Source organism: Rhineura floridana, chromosome 11 (assembly GCF_030035675.1).
Source record: "Rhineura floridana isolate rRhiFlo1 chromosome 11, rRhiFlo1.hap2, whole genome shotgun sequence".
Classification (NCBI taxonomy): Eukaryota; Metazoa; Chordata; class Lepidosauria; order Squamata; family Rhineuridae; genus Rhineura; species Rhineura floridana.
In genome coordinates, this window is record NC_084490.1 from 28,147,979 (window position 1) to 28,164,092 (window position 16,114).

The 16,114-nt window shown below is 43.5% G+C and overlaps 1 pseudogene; it reads left to right on the top strand.

Moving 5' to 3' along the window:
* The first annotated feature begins 1,889 nt into the window (after window positions 1-1,889).
* LOC133367665 (zinc finger protein 397-like) lies at window positions 1,890-9,373 on the top strand (annotated as a pseudogene).
* Window positions 9,374-16,114: the final 6,741 nt, after the last annotated feature.

Below are 16,114 nucleotides of genomic sequence, written 5' to 3' on the forward strand. Positions count from 1 at the left end.
ATTCCACCGTTCGGGAGCTACCTTTCCCTTGAATCGTTTCCCTCCCCGCCCCTTTTTAAAGGAGAAGTGTCGGGTAGGATTGCCACCATTTCAAGTGGACTCTGCAGCTCTGCCTTTAATAGCAGCTTCACATATGGACATTAGCAGTGGATAATGTTTCATCTCCATGATGTGAGGGAAGATCACCTGTTTTATGGTTAGAGGCCACAAAAGCAGGCAAGACCTTGTCACACACAGCCTCACTAGTCAGTTGACTCTGGTCTGCTTAGTGCACCTGGCTTAGCTGTTCATCTAGTATATTATGAAGAGAATGATGGTTGTTCAGTGTATGAATAAGTCTTTGCATGCTCAAAGATAAAATATTTCAGAATGGGTTGAGAGGCTAACTGTGGCTCAAATTGAGCTCCACCTCCTTGTTCTTCCCCTGTCATAATGTGCTACTGTCACACAAACCCATCCCAGTTTTGTACAGTAAATTGCAAGCAGAGACTATGTAATAATAATATAAGCCACCCCCTTTTCCAAAGAGCTCATGTGAGAGCAGTATACATGGTTCCCCTCCTGACAGATAGTGTCTGAACCAAAGTCATCCATTAAACACTGAGGCTGAGTGGGGATTTGAAACCAGGAGTTCCCTGCCTAAGAGTTTGACATTGTTTCTTGTAAGTGTTGTGTCCTATACAGTGCTTAGGTGTATATATACTGAACCATTGTTCATCAGAGTATTTAAGCTTCTATGTGCTAACCTAGATGATAACATTAAGACATAAGACTACTTTCTTTTCTGGGTGGTGGTGGTTGAGATTTAATCTTTTTGCCATGTATGAAATCAGGAAGGAATTTTTGCTCCTGGGCAAACTGCTGAAAAGATCTGGTAATTTCTCTCTACTTCCATGTATATCTAGCGTACCAAATGAGTCTATGGAAGTTGTTTTTACTAAGTGGCCAACTATCTAGCATCTCCTTAGTTCAGTTATTTCCAGGCCAGCCAACCTGGTCCACAGTGATGAGATATTTTCATGGGGGTTTGGAGAGTGTTGGATTCTCACATATTTTGTGGCTTTAAGCAAGCTGCTTTATTGGCCCCAGTTCTCCATTTGTAAAACAGCGAACAATGGCCCACCCATTGCTGTTATTGTGAAGGTGAGTGATGGGATATATGGTTTTTATAATAACTGATGATAATAATAACTGGCAATAAATAATTAAAACTATTGTATAAATGATTTGAAACAGCAGCAGGGACATTTCAGCTAGCTTCAAACCTCTGCTGAACTTTGAAGCTCACTAGGCGTTCGGAGGTAATTTGTTAGGAGTCAGCCTTACCTAGTTCATAGGGCTGTTGTAAAATGAAAAAATGTTCTTAAGTGTATACAATATAAATGTAATAAATAATATACACCTAAATGGTGTTATCTACTCTCTAGGGACAAAGCAGATTAAAAACTCACACAAATAAGTTGAGTATAAGGGAGAATTTTGACAGCTGCAACTTCTCCCAGCATAGTGTAGTAACGGGGGAAAAGCTGGTCCTGGTTACATTCTTCTGTTGAAAGATGCAAAAGCCCTGTCCTGCATTCATTCTGGTAACCTTAAATTCAAAAACAATTTGCTGTGTTTTGAGTGATGATGATGGTGGGATGTGAAAGTGGACATTTCTGTATACTCTCTCACACTCTTATATTTCAGTTGCCTCCTTTGCTAGGCTGAAAAACAACCTGTTATTTTAGTGGCATGTCCCTTTAGGCCTGCTAGATCTTTGTAAGTGCAGGACTTGAAGGCTTCTGTTTGAATTCTGAGGCCAGGGGTCTCCAGCATAGCCTCACCCTGATTTGGAAAGAGACGCGTAGATCCAGCTTTGAAAAGCACATCTTAGAGCTGGGGTGATGATGGCTATAGCCTTGGGCATACAAAATGAAGCTCTGCTCAACCGGGGCCTACTGCCAATGGTGAAAATTGAGGACCTAGACGACTCTGTGCCAGAGGAGGGCCTGAAGTGTGCAAGTAATCCCTCTATTATCATCCCAGCTGGGACATCTGGGGAGCTTCTGAGGTGGGTGGCATTGCAACAGTCCAGGAGTGAAAGCCGGGAGGCATCGCAGCACCGGGAAGTCCAGTGGGAGGAGACAGTAGCTCCAGTAGTTATGCCAACCTCTTCTCCTGCTTGGGGCAACCTTCAAGTTTCTCAACTCACTTTGGACAATGATGTTGAGGTGTACCTGTCCACCTTTGAACAAGTGGCTGATGCCTGCCAATGGCCAAGAGATCAGTGGGTGGTCCGACTTGTGCCTGCCCTCAGTGGGGCAGCCCAACAGGCCTACAGCAGCCTCGACTCTAGAGACAGAGGAGATTATGAGAAGTTCAAGGCAGCCATCTTGTGCCGCTGTGACATTGGTAGTGAGACTCGGCGGCAGCACTTCAGGCATTTCTGTTTCCAGGAGGCCAAGGGGCCGCGCCAGGCTTATGGAAGCGTGCATGAACTTTGCTATCGGTGGCTGAAGCCAGAGATCCACACTAAGGAGCGAATCCTAGAGCTGCTCATCCTGGAGCAGTTCCTGAACATTTTGCCAGAGGAAATGCAGAACTGGGTTTGGGAATGTCGCCCAGAGACTCGTACCCAGGCTGTGGTCCTAGGAGAGGAATTTGCCCTGAGGCAGCAAGAGGCAGAGAGATCAGACTTGCACATAAGCATACTTTAGGCTTCGAAGGTTTGAAGAGGTTGCCATGCTTGCCATCCTCACTGGAAGCTTTACTGTTGCAATTGTATAGTATTTTAAATCTAGCTCAGATGTTAGGCTCAATTTGTAACAGGCTAGTAGTGCAAGGACTAGGTTTCGGTCTGTCCCATGGGAGATGCCCCTCTTACTATACCCCTCTTTTCTCTCATGCAGATGGATCTATGCAGTGCAATGCTGAGCATGTTTACTCGGAAGTAAGTAAAAGAAATAACAAATAAAGATTACTTGTGAGAGTGACTGGCAAAGAGTGTGTGGCAAAGTGCGAGTGAACTCCTAAAAACATGGCTGAATATATAAAGATGAAAAGAGAGGAGCTGGTGGAGAAGTGCATAACATTCAATTTACCTCACGAGGGTAAAGGGGTAGATGAATTGCGAGTAGCATTGATAGCATTCGCATCTGTTCAACAAAAACAACCTGTCAGAGAAGAGAACCCAGAAGGGTACTCAAGCAATCCCCCTTATATAGAGTATTTGAGAGAGAAGTTAAAGTTGGAAACTGAGAGATTGAGGATGGAAGGTGCAGAGAAGGAAAAACAGCAGGAGTTGGAAATTGAGAGAATGAGAATGGATACTGAAAGGATGAGAATGGGGTTTGAGGAGAGGGAGAAGCAACGAGCATTGGATGCTGAGATACAGGTGGAAAAGTTAAAATTTGAAAGAGAGAAGTTTCATTCTGATGAAACAAGAAAGGACAGAAATGAAACCAAAATAACGGTTACACCAAAAGATTTTGCGGTGTTTGAACCTGGACAAGACCCACAGATTTACCTCAACACCTTCGAAAAGGCAGCTCAGATGTGGGGGCTACCGGAGGATAAATATATGCAATATTTATCAAATCTGATCAAAGGGGAATTGGCAGAGGTATACCAATATTTCCCCCCAGACAGGCCTGTCACATATGCCGAGTTTAAAGAGGCAGTGTACAAAAGATTCAGACTGGGACCTGACTACTTTAGGAAGTTATTTCGAAACTGTCAGATCCAAGTAGGGAGGTCTTTTGTTGAACTGGGAGCAAAATTGATGGACATATTTGGAAAGTGGATGGGAAGTGCCAAAGCTCAGTCAGTGGAAGAGGTGAAAAGCCTCATGATACTGGATCAATTATACCATCAGTTACCACCAGAAATAAGGCTCCTTGTCAAAGACCGTTCCCCTACATCTGTTCAAGAGGCCGCAGAGTTGGCAGATCACTTTGCCTCCAATAGAACTGGCTGGGTGGGGAAAACATCAAGAGAGTTTAAACCCAGACCATATAATGGTGGCAGAAAGGATGTGGTACCACAGCGAGTGAGTCCTCCAATAAAGTCTGAAGGGCACAGTTCAGTGGGGCTTTACTCTTTATTATGGCTACTTGGAATTGCAGCCTTAATCTTGCATCTCTGCCATGTGAAGAGCAACAGTGCCTCTGTCACAGTTCTCTTCTTCCATGTCTCAGCTGCTCGCTTCTGTTGTCTTATGTTTAGAAGTGAGCAGCTGAACGGTATTGTCAGGAAAGGTCTCTTGCAAGGCCTTTAACACAATTGACCCCCTCTGCTTTCTGCATGCAAACACATACCCCGCAGGTATGGAGAACCTTTGGGCCTTCAGATGTTGCTGAATCTTCTATCATCCCTGGCCATTGGCCATGCTTGCTAGGGCTGATGGGGAGTTGTAGTTCAGCAATATCTGGAAGGCCAAAGGTTCCCTGCACCTTCTCTGCTACATACATGAATGGTGCAGCCTGTGCTGCTCCTTGGTGTCTGGTGCACACTACAGGGATTTGGAGCACTCTGGACGTGCATACTGCAGGGATGGGATAAGAAATACTGAAATATCATATGTAATGTTCCTAAATTACAACCACCTCAGCAGACCCTCAATATTCATTAGCAGAAGAGAAAAGTGCTTTGTGGGATGTTTCTCATTAGTGGCCTGAGGCCTATCAAACTGAAGCCACATAGAAATATCTGGGCTTCCTGATGATTTCACATCAGTCCTGTAGTTACTTGGAGAAACTCATATTTATGTTTCCAGCAGCACAAAGTTCTCTGGGGACTTTTAATGAAGGGACTTTCACCCTTGTCCTGGAGGCTGTTCCAGCTGGGAAGTGATGCATTTTGACCACCCTCAGGTCACTGTTTGCATGAAGCTGGAGGAAGTGACTTCTGAGAAGGAGATGGCATTGTCTGCTGCATTATGGGATGTTCCTAGCTCCCAGATCCATCCCAGCTGTGTCTCACGGGAGGAAGTGGGATGGAGAAAACCTCTTGGACCACAGCATGAATTGACTTGTGTCCCCAGGGAAGAAGACCAGCCACCACAGGAGATGGGTAAATGACCTTTGTGTGTTAATCCTTGTATCTTTCAACAAGCCTTTTAAGTAGAGACCTTATCCCAGTCTGCGTCTGTGTTGGAATTGCTTTTTAATATGTTTTTAAACTTGTTTTTTTAAGAAAGATGTTTTTAAAGATGTTTTGTTTTAATATATTTTAAAGTCTGTTTTTTTTTTTACTTTTAAAGTGTTTCTAGTGTTTTTGTTTGCCGCCCTGGGCTCCTACTGGGAGGAAGGGCAGGATATCAATCTAATAAATACATAATAAATAAATAAATATTAGAAACAAGGGTTAGATTCAAAGATCTAGGGGAGGGACTGGGAACCTGGGGCTGTCCAGATGTTGCTGGACTACAGCTCCTGTAACCTGACCATTCGCCAGACTGGCTGGGGTTGATGAGAGTTGGACTCCAGTAACATCTGGAGGGCCACAGGTTCCCCATCCCTGATCTAAGGCCTACTTTCTTTTTGCTTACTCTGCTGGTTCCGGAATTCAGTCTGAGCAACGATAACAGCCAAATAGTTAATGTAGCTCCTTTAGCTTTCAGTCCGTAGCTCAGATCAGCAAAAATGCTTGCAACAATTGCTTGTCATTAAAAAAAAGTCGGCTTACAATCTTTTAGGAGCTCTCACATCCGTAGGCTCTACAGAAAAGGCTCTTTGCACTTGAGTTGAACAGAAAGTAGAGGAGTGTCCACAATATAAAACCTTTTCTCAAAATAGTGTGGGGAAACCTAACTTTACATAAGTATCTAACCTGTTACTGATCATCATTCACATCTCTGCTCATGACTGTGGCCTAGTCTACACATGCAGCAGAATGAGGTGGGGGAGTTCTGAGGGGATAGAATGGACTGTACCTCACCAGTCTATAGCTGGGGATGGCACTATTGAATGATCCTCTGGGTAAAAAAATTAACTTCTTTGCAAGCAGAAATCTAAAACAGCCAGAAGAAAACTAGGCTAGGACCTTTTCTCTAAAGTGAGGCTTTGTGTACTTACAGGAAATTTACTTTTTTTAAATGTGGGGAAGTATTCAAACATTGCATTTATTGTCTGTATTCTGACATAGTAGTTTTACAATACTGTTGGATGCGCACTTTTTAGATAAAATCTTTTTTATATTTTCTTGATGTATTTGTTTTTTATAATATATCTTTACTGTATGTATACAATGCAGTTCAAAAGAGGGGAGGAATTGATAATGAAATATAAGGAAGGAGGAACCAACAGTGTCAGCAACACCAAGTACAGCTATACAACAACAATGCTTACGTAAGATGTATTTGTTTTTAAATGTTTGTAAGCTTTGTACGTTTTTCTGACTATAAGTCACTTTGAAACATTTTTTGTCGAAAGCGAGAAATAAAATGAATAAATAGTAATAATAATAATAATAAAATGCACTTTACTACTTCAGGCTTTTGCCCCCTTATTTCTAACTATGCTCTCTACCTTAGAGAGTTAGCCAAAGTGGTGCCCTCCAGATATTGCTGGATTACAACTCTCATCATTCCATTTGGCCATGCTGGCTGGGGCTGATGGGATCTGGAGTCCACAACATCTGGAGCGTGCCATGTTCCCTGTCCCTGATTTAGATGGCAAGGTCTGCTACTAGTACCACTAATACTACTTGATATTCTTATGAGTTAGCGAAGTAACGGGACTCTTCCAATAGTCTTCTGACCAATGAGACTGAAATCTTACACCCACTTACTTAGTGGTAAGCCCCGTTATATTTATAGGATTTCATGGGAAATCTTGCAGCAGAGTCCAATCTCCTATCCCCAAGACCTTGCAAAGCTGTTGATCATCAATGCCTGTGAGTTATACCCAGTTACTTACCAATTACATGATCAATGTACTTTTTAAAAATTATGCCCTGCCCCACCCCACAAACACCTGCCATGCCCATTATGGTGTTTGAATCCACACACACCCCTTTTTAATTACAGGTTTGTGGTCAGCCTGCCAAGCACATCCAATTGCTGGGAATAATTTAAATGCGACAACTTATATTTATGTTTCAAAATCTCAGCAGGTGCCAGGACTGCCAACCGAGCTACAGTTCGCCCTCCTGAAGAAAGCCCTGGAGCCCTGGAGATGCCCAGGGATACATGGGGAAGGAGGGGTGAGGCAACTCCCTCTGAGTGGGTGGAGAAGAGGAGGCCAGGTGAGCCAGATGGCTCTTCAGAAGATGAACTTGCTATCCAAAGAAAAACACCAGGAAAGGGTCCGGCGTTCCTCCCTTCAGAGCCTGCAGAAGCCAAGAAGGCATTACAGGAAGCAAAGGACTTGGAAAGCCAAGCAAGGGCATTCCTTTGGGAGGAAAAGCCCCATCAGTATCGGCAGTGTAGGGAGAATTTCAGGGCAAAGCAAGAGCTTGTCTTGCACAAAGGTGTCCCCCGTCAGGAGAGGCCCTTCCCTTGCACTGTTTGCGGGAAGAGATTCACCTGGCTGTACCACCACTCAGGATCCACTCAGGCGAGAAGCCTTACCACTGTGCTGCGTGTGGAAAGCGCTATGCGGACGCCTCCAATTTCTACAAACACCAGAGGTGCCATGTGTCCGAGAAGGCCTACCAGTGTACTGAGTGTGGCAAAACCTTTGGGGACCCGTCCAATTTTTGTAAGCGCCAGAAGAAGCACCGAGGGGACAGGCCTTACATTTGTGAGATGTGCGGGGACTGCTTCAGCAAACAAAAGGATCTTCTCACTCATCAGAAAATTCATGAAGATGGACGGGTATCTTCTCTATATTGACTGGAAGGTGGAGGTAGAAGCATTTGTTGCTCATGCAACATCTTCTTGGAGAAGTGGCCTGTGGTGGTGCATTGGGCCGGATCTTGACTGTGGCAATGCTGGAGTCCTGCTGGAATATAAATATAAAAATGAAGCAATGACTCCTAGTCATGCTGGCTATATATTATCTCCAGTATTCTTCTGAATACCAGTTGCTGGGGAACAGGAACAGTAGAGTGCTATTGAGCTTGCATGCTGGGCTTCCCTTAGGCATCTTGTTGGCTGATGTGCAAACAGAATGCCAGATAGGCCTTCGGTCTGACGCAGCAGGGTTGGACTGGGAATGTTGATATACATTTGGTACATCTGTGGGTCATTTTCTCCCAAGCATTGACAAATTGGACTTGAGAAGCAGCAGGAATGTCAGAGAGAGGTTAAGGCAGGGGTTACCAACCTTTTTTAGGCCTGTGGGCGCATTTAGAGTTTTGAGCAAATTCCATAGTGCCATACCCTCTGGTTCCTTCTCATCCCCTGGATCGGTCACCCCTCCCCAAGAGATGGGAAGAGAGTAAGAGTGAGAGAGTGCACGTGCACAGACTTAGATTTTCAAAGGGGTCTATGTCAAAGTTGGATCCAGTGGAATTCATCTGAACCTTGAAGAACACATGGAGATGAAAGAGGAAAAAAGCATCCCTCTTTCAGCCTCCTTCAGTTCTATATACTTCTCAAGGGAGGAAAGGTAATCACCCTTACCTCCTCATGACCAAGGGGGCAGTGAGTGGGCATCTCACAGTCTTTGTGGGCAGTAGGGGAAGACCTCAAAGACACTACGCTGTCCATGGGTGCCACACTGCCAACCTCTGGATTAAGGAGTCCCAGCCACTCAGCACTGCTACAAGGGTTCTCTGGAGGAAAGGAGAGGTGCACAAAAGTTTCAAGGGGTGTGATGTGCACTGAGGATATCTCCCTTTCAAAGGAAGATGGATTGCTGGAGTGCTGAAGTTGCAAATGTCGGCTTTCAACCCTTCCAGAATGGATGCCCTTTTTGCCACTGATTCCCTGGTTCTGCATTTACAAGGAGCAGAAGGAAATGCCAGCCACAAAAGACAAACAATAAGTTTTTACATCTAGTCATTTGAAAAACAATAAAAATGAAGCACAAAAGTGTCATTGGTGTCATTGTTCTGTACAGTGTTTTTATTTTATCCCTAATGCTATTTAATATCTATATGAAGCCATTGGGAGCAGTCAGGAGATTTGGGGCTAGTATGCTAATGACACTCAGCTCTTATTTGTATGTAACATCCAAATCAGGAGAGGCCATACAGGCCATGGACCAGTGCCTGGAAGTAGTGCGTGGCTGGATGAGGGCAAATGAACTGAGTTTGAATCTGGCAGGATGGAGGCTTTGTAAGCAAGTGGTTTCTATATCTGAGAAAATGGCCAGTTGCCTGTTGTGGACAGGGTTGCTCTCCCTTTGAAGAGACAAGTACGCAGGTGGCCTCTGTGGCTAGGAGCACCTTCCACCAGTTTTGACTGACATGACTGCTGCAGCCATTTCTGGACTGGGATAGCTTGACTGGAGTAGTTCAAGACTGGATCACTGCAGTGCATTTTTTGTGGGGCTTGTGCTTGGTCCAGAAACTGCAGTTAATGCAGAATGCTAGTTATGATGAACGCCAGGAGTGAGCTCCTGCCACTATATTACACCTCTGCTCATAAATTGCACTGGCTGTCAATTTGCTACCAGGGTAGGTTCTAGGTTTTACTGTTAGTTTATAAAAACCTTGAACAGCTTGAGACCAGTTTACTTGGGGGGTTGCTTTGTCCCATATGTGCCTACTCAACTGTTTCGATCTGTGTGCCATATTATGTTCACTTTGCATCTGTGAGGAGTCTTTTCGTGTGGCAGCACCTGTGCTATGGAATGCCCTGCCTGTTAACATTAGGCGGGCACTCTTGCTGTACTGTTTTAGAAGCCTCCTGAAAACTTTTTGATTTGAGCCATCCTATTCAGACATACATTTTTAGTTATGTATATTCATTTTAAAATTCTTCTGATTTTATATGTCCATTATTGAGAATTGTTTTATATTTTTATGTACACCATTTCAGAGAGATTTTTTGATGAAGTGGTTCATAAATTTTCCCAAACAAAGAAATAAAGAGGATCAAAAGTGCTTGCTCTGTTTTCAAGTTTTGGTTGCATGGGAACATATGAGGCTGCCTTATACAGAGTCAGACCATTGGTCCATCTAGTTCAGTGCCGTCCACACTGACTGGCAGCAGCTCACCAGGGTTTCGGACAGCCCTACTTGGAGGTGCCAGGGATTGAAGCTGGCACCTTCTGCATGTGAAGCAGATACTCTACCACTGAGCGATGACACTTCCCCTAGGATACTTAGCCCCAAGTATGTTGCCCGCCCTGGCCTTCAGAGAAGAGCCATCAGGTTGCAGTGTATAAAGAACTCTTGAGAAGCACCACCCCCTCTCCCACATATGTGCATTTTCATGGCATCGATTCCTTTTGTTTCCTTATCTTCAGATCATCTTGAAGTAATTTTTTCATTGCTTTTTCTAGTTTTACATTTCCATGGAAGTTTCCAGACCAGTTTATTAAACATTCATCCTGACTGGTTTGCAGGGAGATTAGACAAGGCTGGTTATTTAATGAGCATTCGTTCTGATTGATTTATGCGGAGGTTAGATAATTTGTCAAAGCAAGAATTATTCCATGCTTTCCAGCACGTTTCCCCCATGGCTTTCCTTATCACAAACAGTCTGATTTTTTGAGGAAGTGGGTTTTTTGTGTAAGAACTCCCAATCAACTATAATTGCGCAACCTGAATTTGCTGGCATGTGATTGGTGCTATTTTAGGGTGGGGTTCAGACTGGAAGCCCCCTATGTTTCCTTTCTTGCTGGATTGGTTATTAACCCAATTGTTTTTCCTTGTATGGAGCAAAAAGTAGCCATGTTAGCCCATAAAAAAAATGCCAAGATCCATATTAGGACAATACCTCTATTGAGCCGATCAAGATATCTTTCAAAATAGCTTTCAAAACCTTGCATGCTAATTTGTGACATTTCGGTTGGCTTCAAAAAGGTATTGCCCTGCTATGAGGTTTGCAGTTTTCCCTGGATGTGGTTGCTGCCTCTCTTGGCTGAGTGGCTCACTGATGATGATGATGATTTAAATGTATATCCTGCCCTTCCTCCCAAAGGGAGCCAAGGGCAGGAAACAAACTGTTTATAAACTGTTTGTTGGATCCAGACGGACAGAGTGGTCCAACCCCATGACCGGCTGTCCTTGAGAGGGTTTGGATGAGGTGCAGGTATTCTGCTTAGCTTTGCCTGGATCTGACATCTCTGCTGACAGGGGAGCCTTGGTGGTGAGGATCACCCCAATGTGCCTGCCTGAAACAACAGGCAGAAGCTACCACTGGTGGTATCCCCACTGGTGGTATCCCCGCTGGCAGTAACCAGCAGACATCCCCCCCCCCAAAAGGTGGGACTGAGGTGGCCTGGACTCTGCTGGATCCTGGGCCAGCTGCCGTCTCTGTTTAGCTGAGGTTGCTTAGAGAGTAAACGCTGTTGTTTTTAATGCCACCGATCTGTTTCCCTGCGCATCCCTTGTATCTTCATTGCTCACCTCAGTAAAGCAGGGATGGGGAAGCTGTTGGCCTGCCACATGTTTCTGGGCTTCCCCTTCCCTGCCCATTGGCTATGCTGGTTGGGGCTGATGGGAGTTACATAGGAAGCTACCTTATACCGAGTCAGACCATTGGTTCATCCAGTTCAATGTTGGTGGCAGTGGTTTACCGGGGTTTCAGGTAGGAGACTTTCCAGGCCCTATCTGAAACATTGTCTTACCCCTTATATACCCAGTCAGTCATTGCGCTCTGCAGGTGAGGGCCTCCTGCAGATACCATCTTATCAGGAGATCCGTTCTGCACAACATAGGAAATGGACCTTTAGTGTGGCGGGCTCCTACCCTGTGGAATTCCCTCCCCTTAAATATCAGACAGGCGTCATCTCTGTTATCTTTTGGGTGCCTATTGAAGACCTTCCTCTTCCAACAAGCCCTTTAAGTAGAGACCTTATCCCAGTCTGTGTCTGTGTTGGAATTGCTTTTAAAGATCTTTTTGAAGCTTTTTAAAAAAGATGTTTTTAAAGATGCTTTGTTTTAAAATGTTAACATTGTTTTAATATATTTTAAAATCTGTTTTTATGATGTTTTGGAGTGTTTTTAGTATTTTTGTTTGCCACCCTGGGCTCCTACTGGGAGGAAGGGTGGGATATAAATTCCATTAAAAAATAAATAAAATCTGGAAGCATGAGGGCTGGAACATGGGACTTTTTGCATGCAAATCATGCACCCTCTCACTGAGCCATGGAATTCTTTAGACAGAGATGCTCTCTTTCGATTGCAAGAGCCCCTTCAGATTAAGTCTAACAGCATCTGGAGCGCCACCGCCACCGGTTCCCTACCCCTGCAAAAAGAAAAAAAGTCTTCTGAATTTGGAACCCAGGGCTTTTACATCTTTTGACAACTCAAGGACCTTTCTCCTGCATGTGCGACTGCCTTTGGGGTTGGAAATTCTTATATGATTTAATTGTACTGTGTTTGATGTAACCTGCTGTGCAACCATATAGTGAAGAGTGGGCAGTTTTGCCTGTACTTCTAACATGACTGCAACGTATAACCAAACTACAAGTTCCCAGGCTAGAGAACAATTGTCTACTGAAAGCGTGTTTTGGACTGCAAGGGGCACTGGGTTAATAAGTAAATGCATTTAATAGAGACCTTATGCTGTCCCTCCCTGGAGCTGCTTCCCCTAAACGGTGTTCCAAATATGTGTTGTGACAAATGCAGTCTCAGTGTTGAAACCTTGTGGTGCTGGTGGTGGTGGTAAGATGCAATGCAGAGCAGAGAATGTGCATGCCAGGAAAGGATTAGCCACCTTTTTTACTGCACTGATCTTTTGGTCCAAATCCCTTCCCGCTTCTTATAAAAATATTCGGTATGGGTTTAGCTCCCTCTGGTGTTTAAATCCAAAAATGACAGTCTATGAAGTGTTTGCTTAACGGAAAGAAAGCGACCAAAAATATTATGTTGCGTCAAAGAAGCTTTCCATAGTAAATGTACAGAAAGCTCTCAACAACAATGTAAGTTAAAAAAAAAAACTTTTGCAGACAAAGTTGGTCATGTAGCCCCATCATTCCATAGCCATTTAGCTCCACCTCTTGCATTTTTGAGGCAGGGCCCTTCTGTAAGGACACATCTACAAAATGTCATAACAAAGTACTTCTGAGCATGGAGTGACTTTCCCTCAGAGGTGAGCAATTGCGGGTAGATCTCACACTCCCAGTGGTGCCGTTTAGGTAATTTTAGACTTTGGACTTAACAGCCTTATTGGGGGTGGGGAAGCTATTTAGACAGTGATATCGATTAGTCCACTTATTTTAAAATGTGGTAACCCATCCCTGCTGCATTTGGGGGCCCTCAAGCTCATTCTGCTGCATGAGGCCCTGACTTCTGTTCCAAAGCTCTGCCCTGACAGGGTGCTCCCTAACTCTAAATATGGTATGTGCAGGGGTGCTGCTGTCAGGGAGGACTTTGGAACAAGTCAGGGCCCCACTCAGTGGAATATGCTGCAGTGCCTCCAGCACAGCCTGTGCTAGTTCAGGAAAAGGGCGAGTCTAAATCTTGCCCTTGTTGCCTCTCTGCAGACTTTCCCACTAACAGCACACAGCCTCTTTCCCCCTACCCAGGTCTGTGTGCTGACTGACCGTTTATCCGCAAACAGTTAGACTCCTTGTGGCAACTAGTTCTCGCAGAGGCTTATTTATTTATTTCTTGGATAACATTTGTACACCACTTACACATTGAAATAAATCTGGAAGCAGTTTGCAAAATGGTTAAAAAAATGCATTTTAAAACAGTGAACCCAAATTGCAGGTAACAGGCCAGAAGGATGCAGTTCTACTAATCTGGGACAACCTGGGCACACAAATAGTTTTGACTAAACCATGGAAGCAACTTATAGTCAGTGGGTCCCGAATACCGGGGGAAGAGCATTCCAAAGAGTAGGTATCACCATAGCGAAGGCCTGCTTTTGTATTGCTGTTGGGTAACACTCAGCAGGGCTTTGCACTTTCAGCAAGCAAGGTCTTTGATGGTTTTGGTGATCTATCTGGCCTGTATAGGAGGAGGAGGTCCTTTAGGTAACCTTATCACTTTTCATAGCTTTGACTCATCAATCAGAAGTTAGGTGGATGAACACAGTAAAGTATAAGCCAAGGAGAATACAAAATTAACCCAGTTTATACAGGACCCCAAAATTCCTGAAGCACTGATTTAAGGAAGACTGGCCCTGATTGGTGGAGGCTTAGGGCTATATACCATGACATCATGGAAGGTCTTTTGCATGCATTTGTGGAATAAATGTGACACACTGGCCTAGCTCCCTCCAGATTTTTGGAACAATGGGAAAGGTTTTGTTATTTTTTTTTAAAGTTTAAAGATTTGAATACTATAGTTGGCTTCTATATGTAAAATGGGAGGGCGTCTCCATTGAATATTGCAGTTATAACGTATTGATGCAGAGCTGAAAAACCCTATTAAATCATTACCTGAATCAACAAGGCTGTCTAGGACACAAGCAAGGTGACAGGTGCCTCTCAAAAAGAGAGGGACAGATGCTCAAAGGAAGGGATGTTTATGCTAAATCTTTCCTTTGAAGAAGACAAATTTATGACGCTTTCCAAAACATTCCTAAATTGCTAACATTCTCAATTATCAAGGAAAGACAAAGGTATACTCTGCAAAATATCAAGCTACATGGAAGACCTCGATAAATCACATGCCAGGGTAACATACATTGCAACTTTTGCAACAATTTTGATTAAACATACATTGGAACTTTTGCAACTTTTTTATTAAACATAGTCTACTATCATAGACAAATAGGGACATCTAGTAGAACTACATCTAATACAAAGAATTGCTATTTTACTTTCAAAACCTAAATGATATTAATATGAGACTATATCTGATGCATATCTATGTGTAGTAAATGTATCAATGTTAAAAATAACATTTCCTGTGGACACAACTTGTTTAGCTAATCTACAAACGTGGGTTGATTGAATCTAGCCAATTCTTTGTATAACAGGAGACACAGGTGTAGTGGTTCAAGACAGGGAAATGGGAAGTAGTGATTTCCCAGTCTGGTTTGCAAATCTGCTTTGTCTCTGAAGGACATCACAAAAATGGAACGTTGCTTTCTATTCCCAATACAAGGATTTTAACTGAGCTGCAGTGGGGTAAGGAAAAGCAGCTATGGAGCCTGGTCCAATGTCTCCAGGACCAATCAAAATGGGCGCAAAAAACAAAGCAAAAGGACCAATGTGGAACTACCAGTGATAAGCCTCTGAGCCTTTTGAACATTTTCACACCATGTGAAATTTCCACTTGCTTCTCATTACAATCCAATTTTGAGCCAAAAGCTCTCTATTAAAGCCTCTCAATTTAGCCTTAGTGGGAATACATTACAGCAACCCCTTCTGTTTATTTCCTTTCAATTGTGTATCTTTGCAATTATATCCCACCCTTCCCTGCAAAGGACCCCAGGCGTAGCTCAACAATAAGGCAGAACGGCTCTTCTCCTGTCACAGGTCTGAACTCCTTTCAGTTACTTACTATGAGTTCTGTTATATGTATCTTGTTAAAATTTAGTTGTTTAGCCACTGGTAACTGTTTGTAATTAGAAAATTTTTTTAAGTCTCAGGGTAATCATTTAACTAAATATTTCTTTTTTCCTGTTCCATCTTTTTGCCTTTTTAATTTAGTTTTTATTGATTTTTCCAAAAATACCCCCCCAATAGAGTCAAACAATACATAATAAAGCAAAGAATGAGTTCTGTGCAAACATGTAAGGAGAAGGAGGGGGGAAGTGAAAGTGGGGGTTGGGGGAGATGCCTGGTCATCCAGACCAACCCAGTGCTCAGACATTTAAGCAAATAGATCTGTGTAAGGAGTCCATATATGAGAGAACTTCCCATCTTTCTTGTACTTAAGATCTGCTTTGTCTTATTGTTGATCTATGCGCTGGGCTCCTTTGCAGGGAAGGTGGGACATAAATTTAATAAATAAATAAAAGATGTGACTAAGTAGATTCAAGTGGTTACAAGGTTAGACACCAGCTGTCCTGTCTGGATCCCCCTGCAAAAAAACCAAAGTCAGTATTTATTAATTTATTATTACATTTATATCCCACCTTTCATCCAAGGAACTCAAGGTGGCATCCAAACATGGT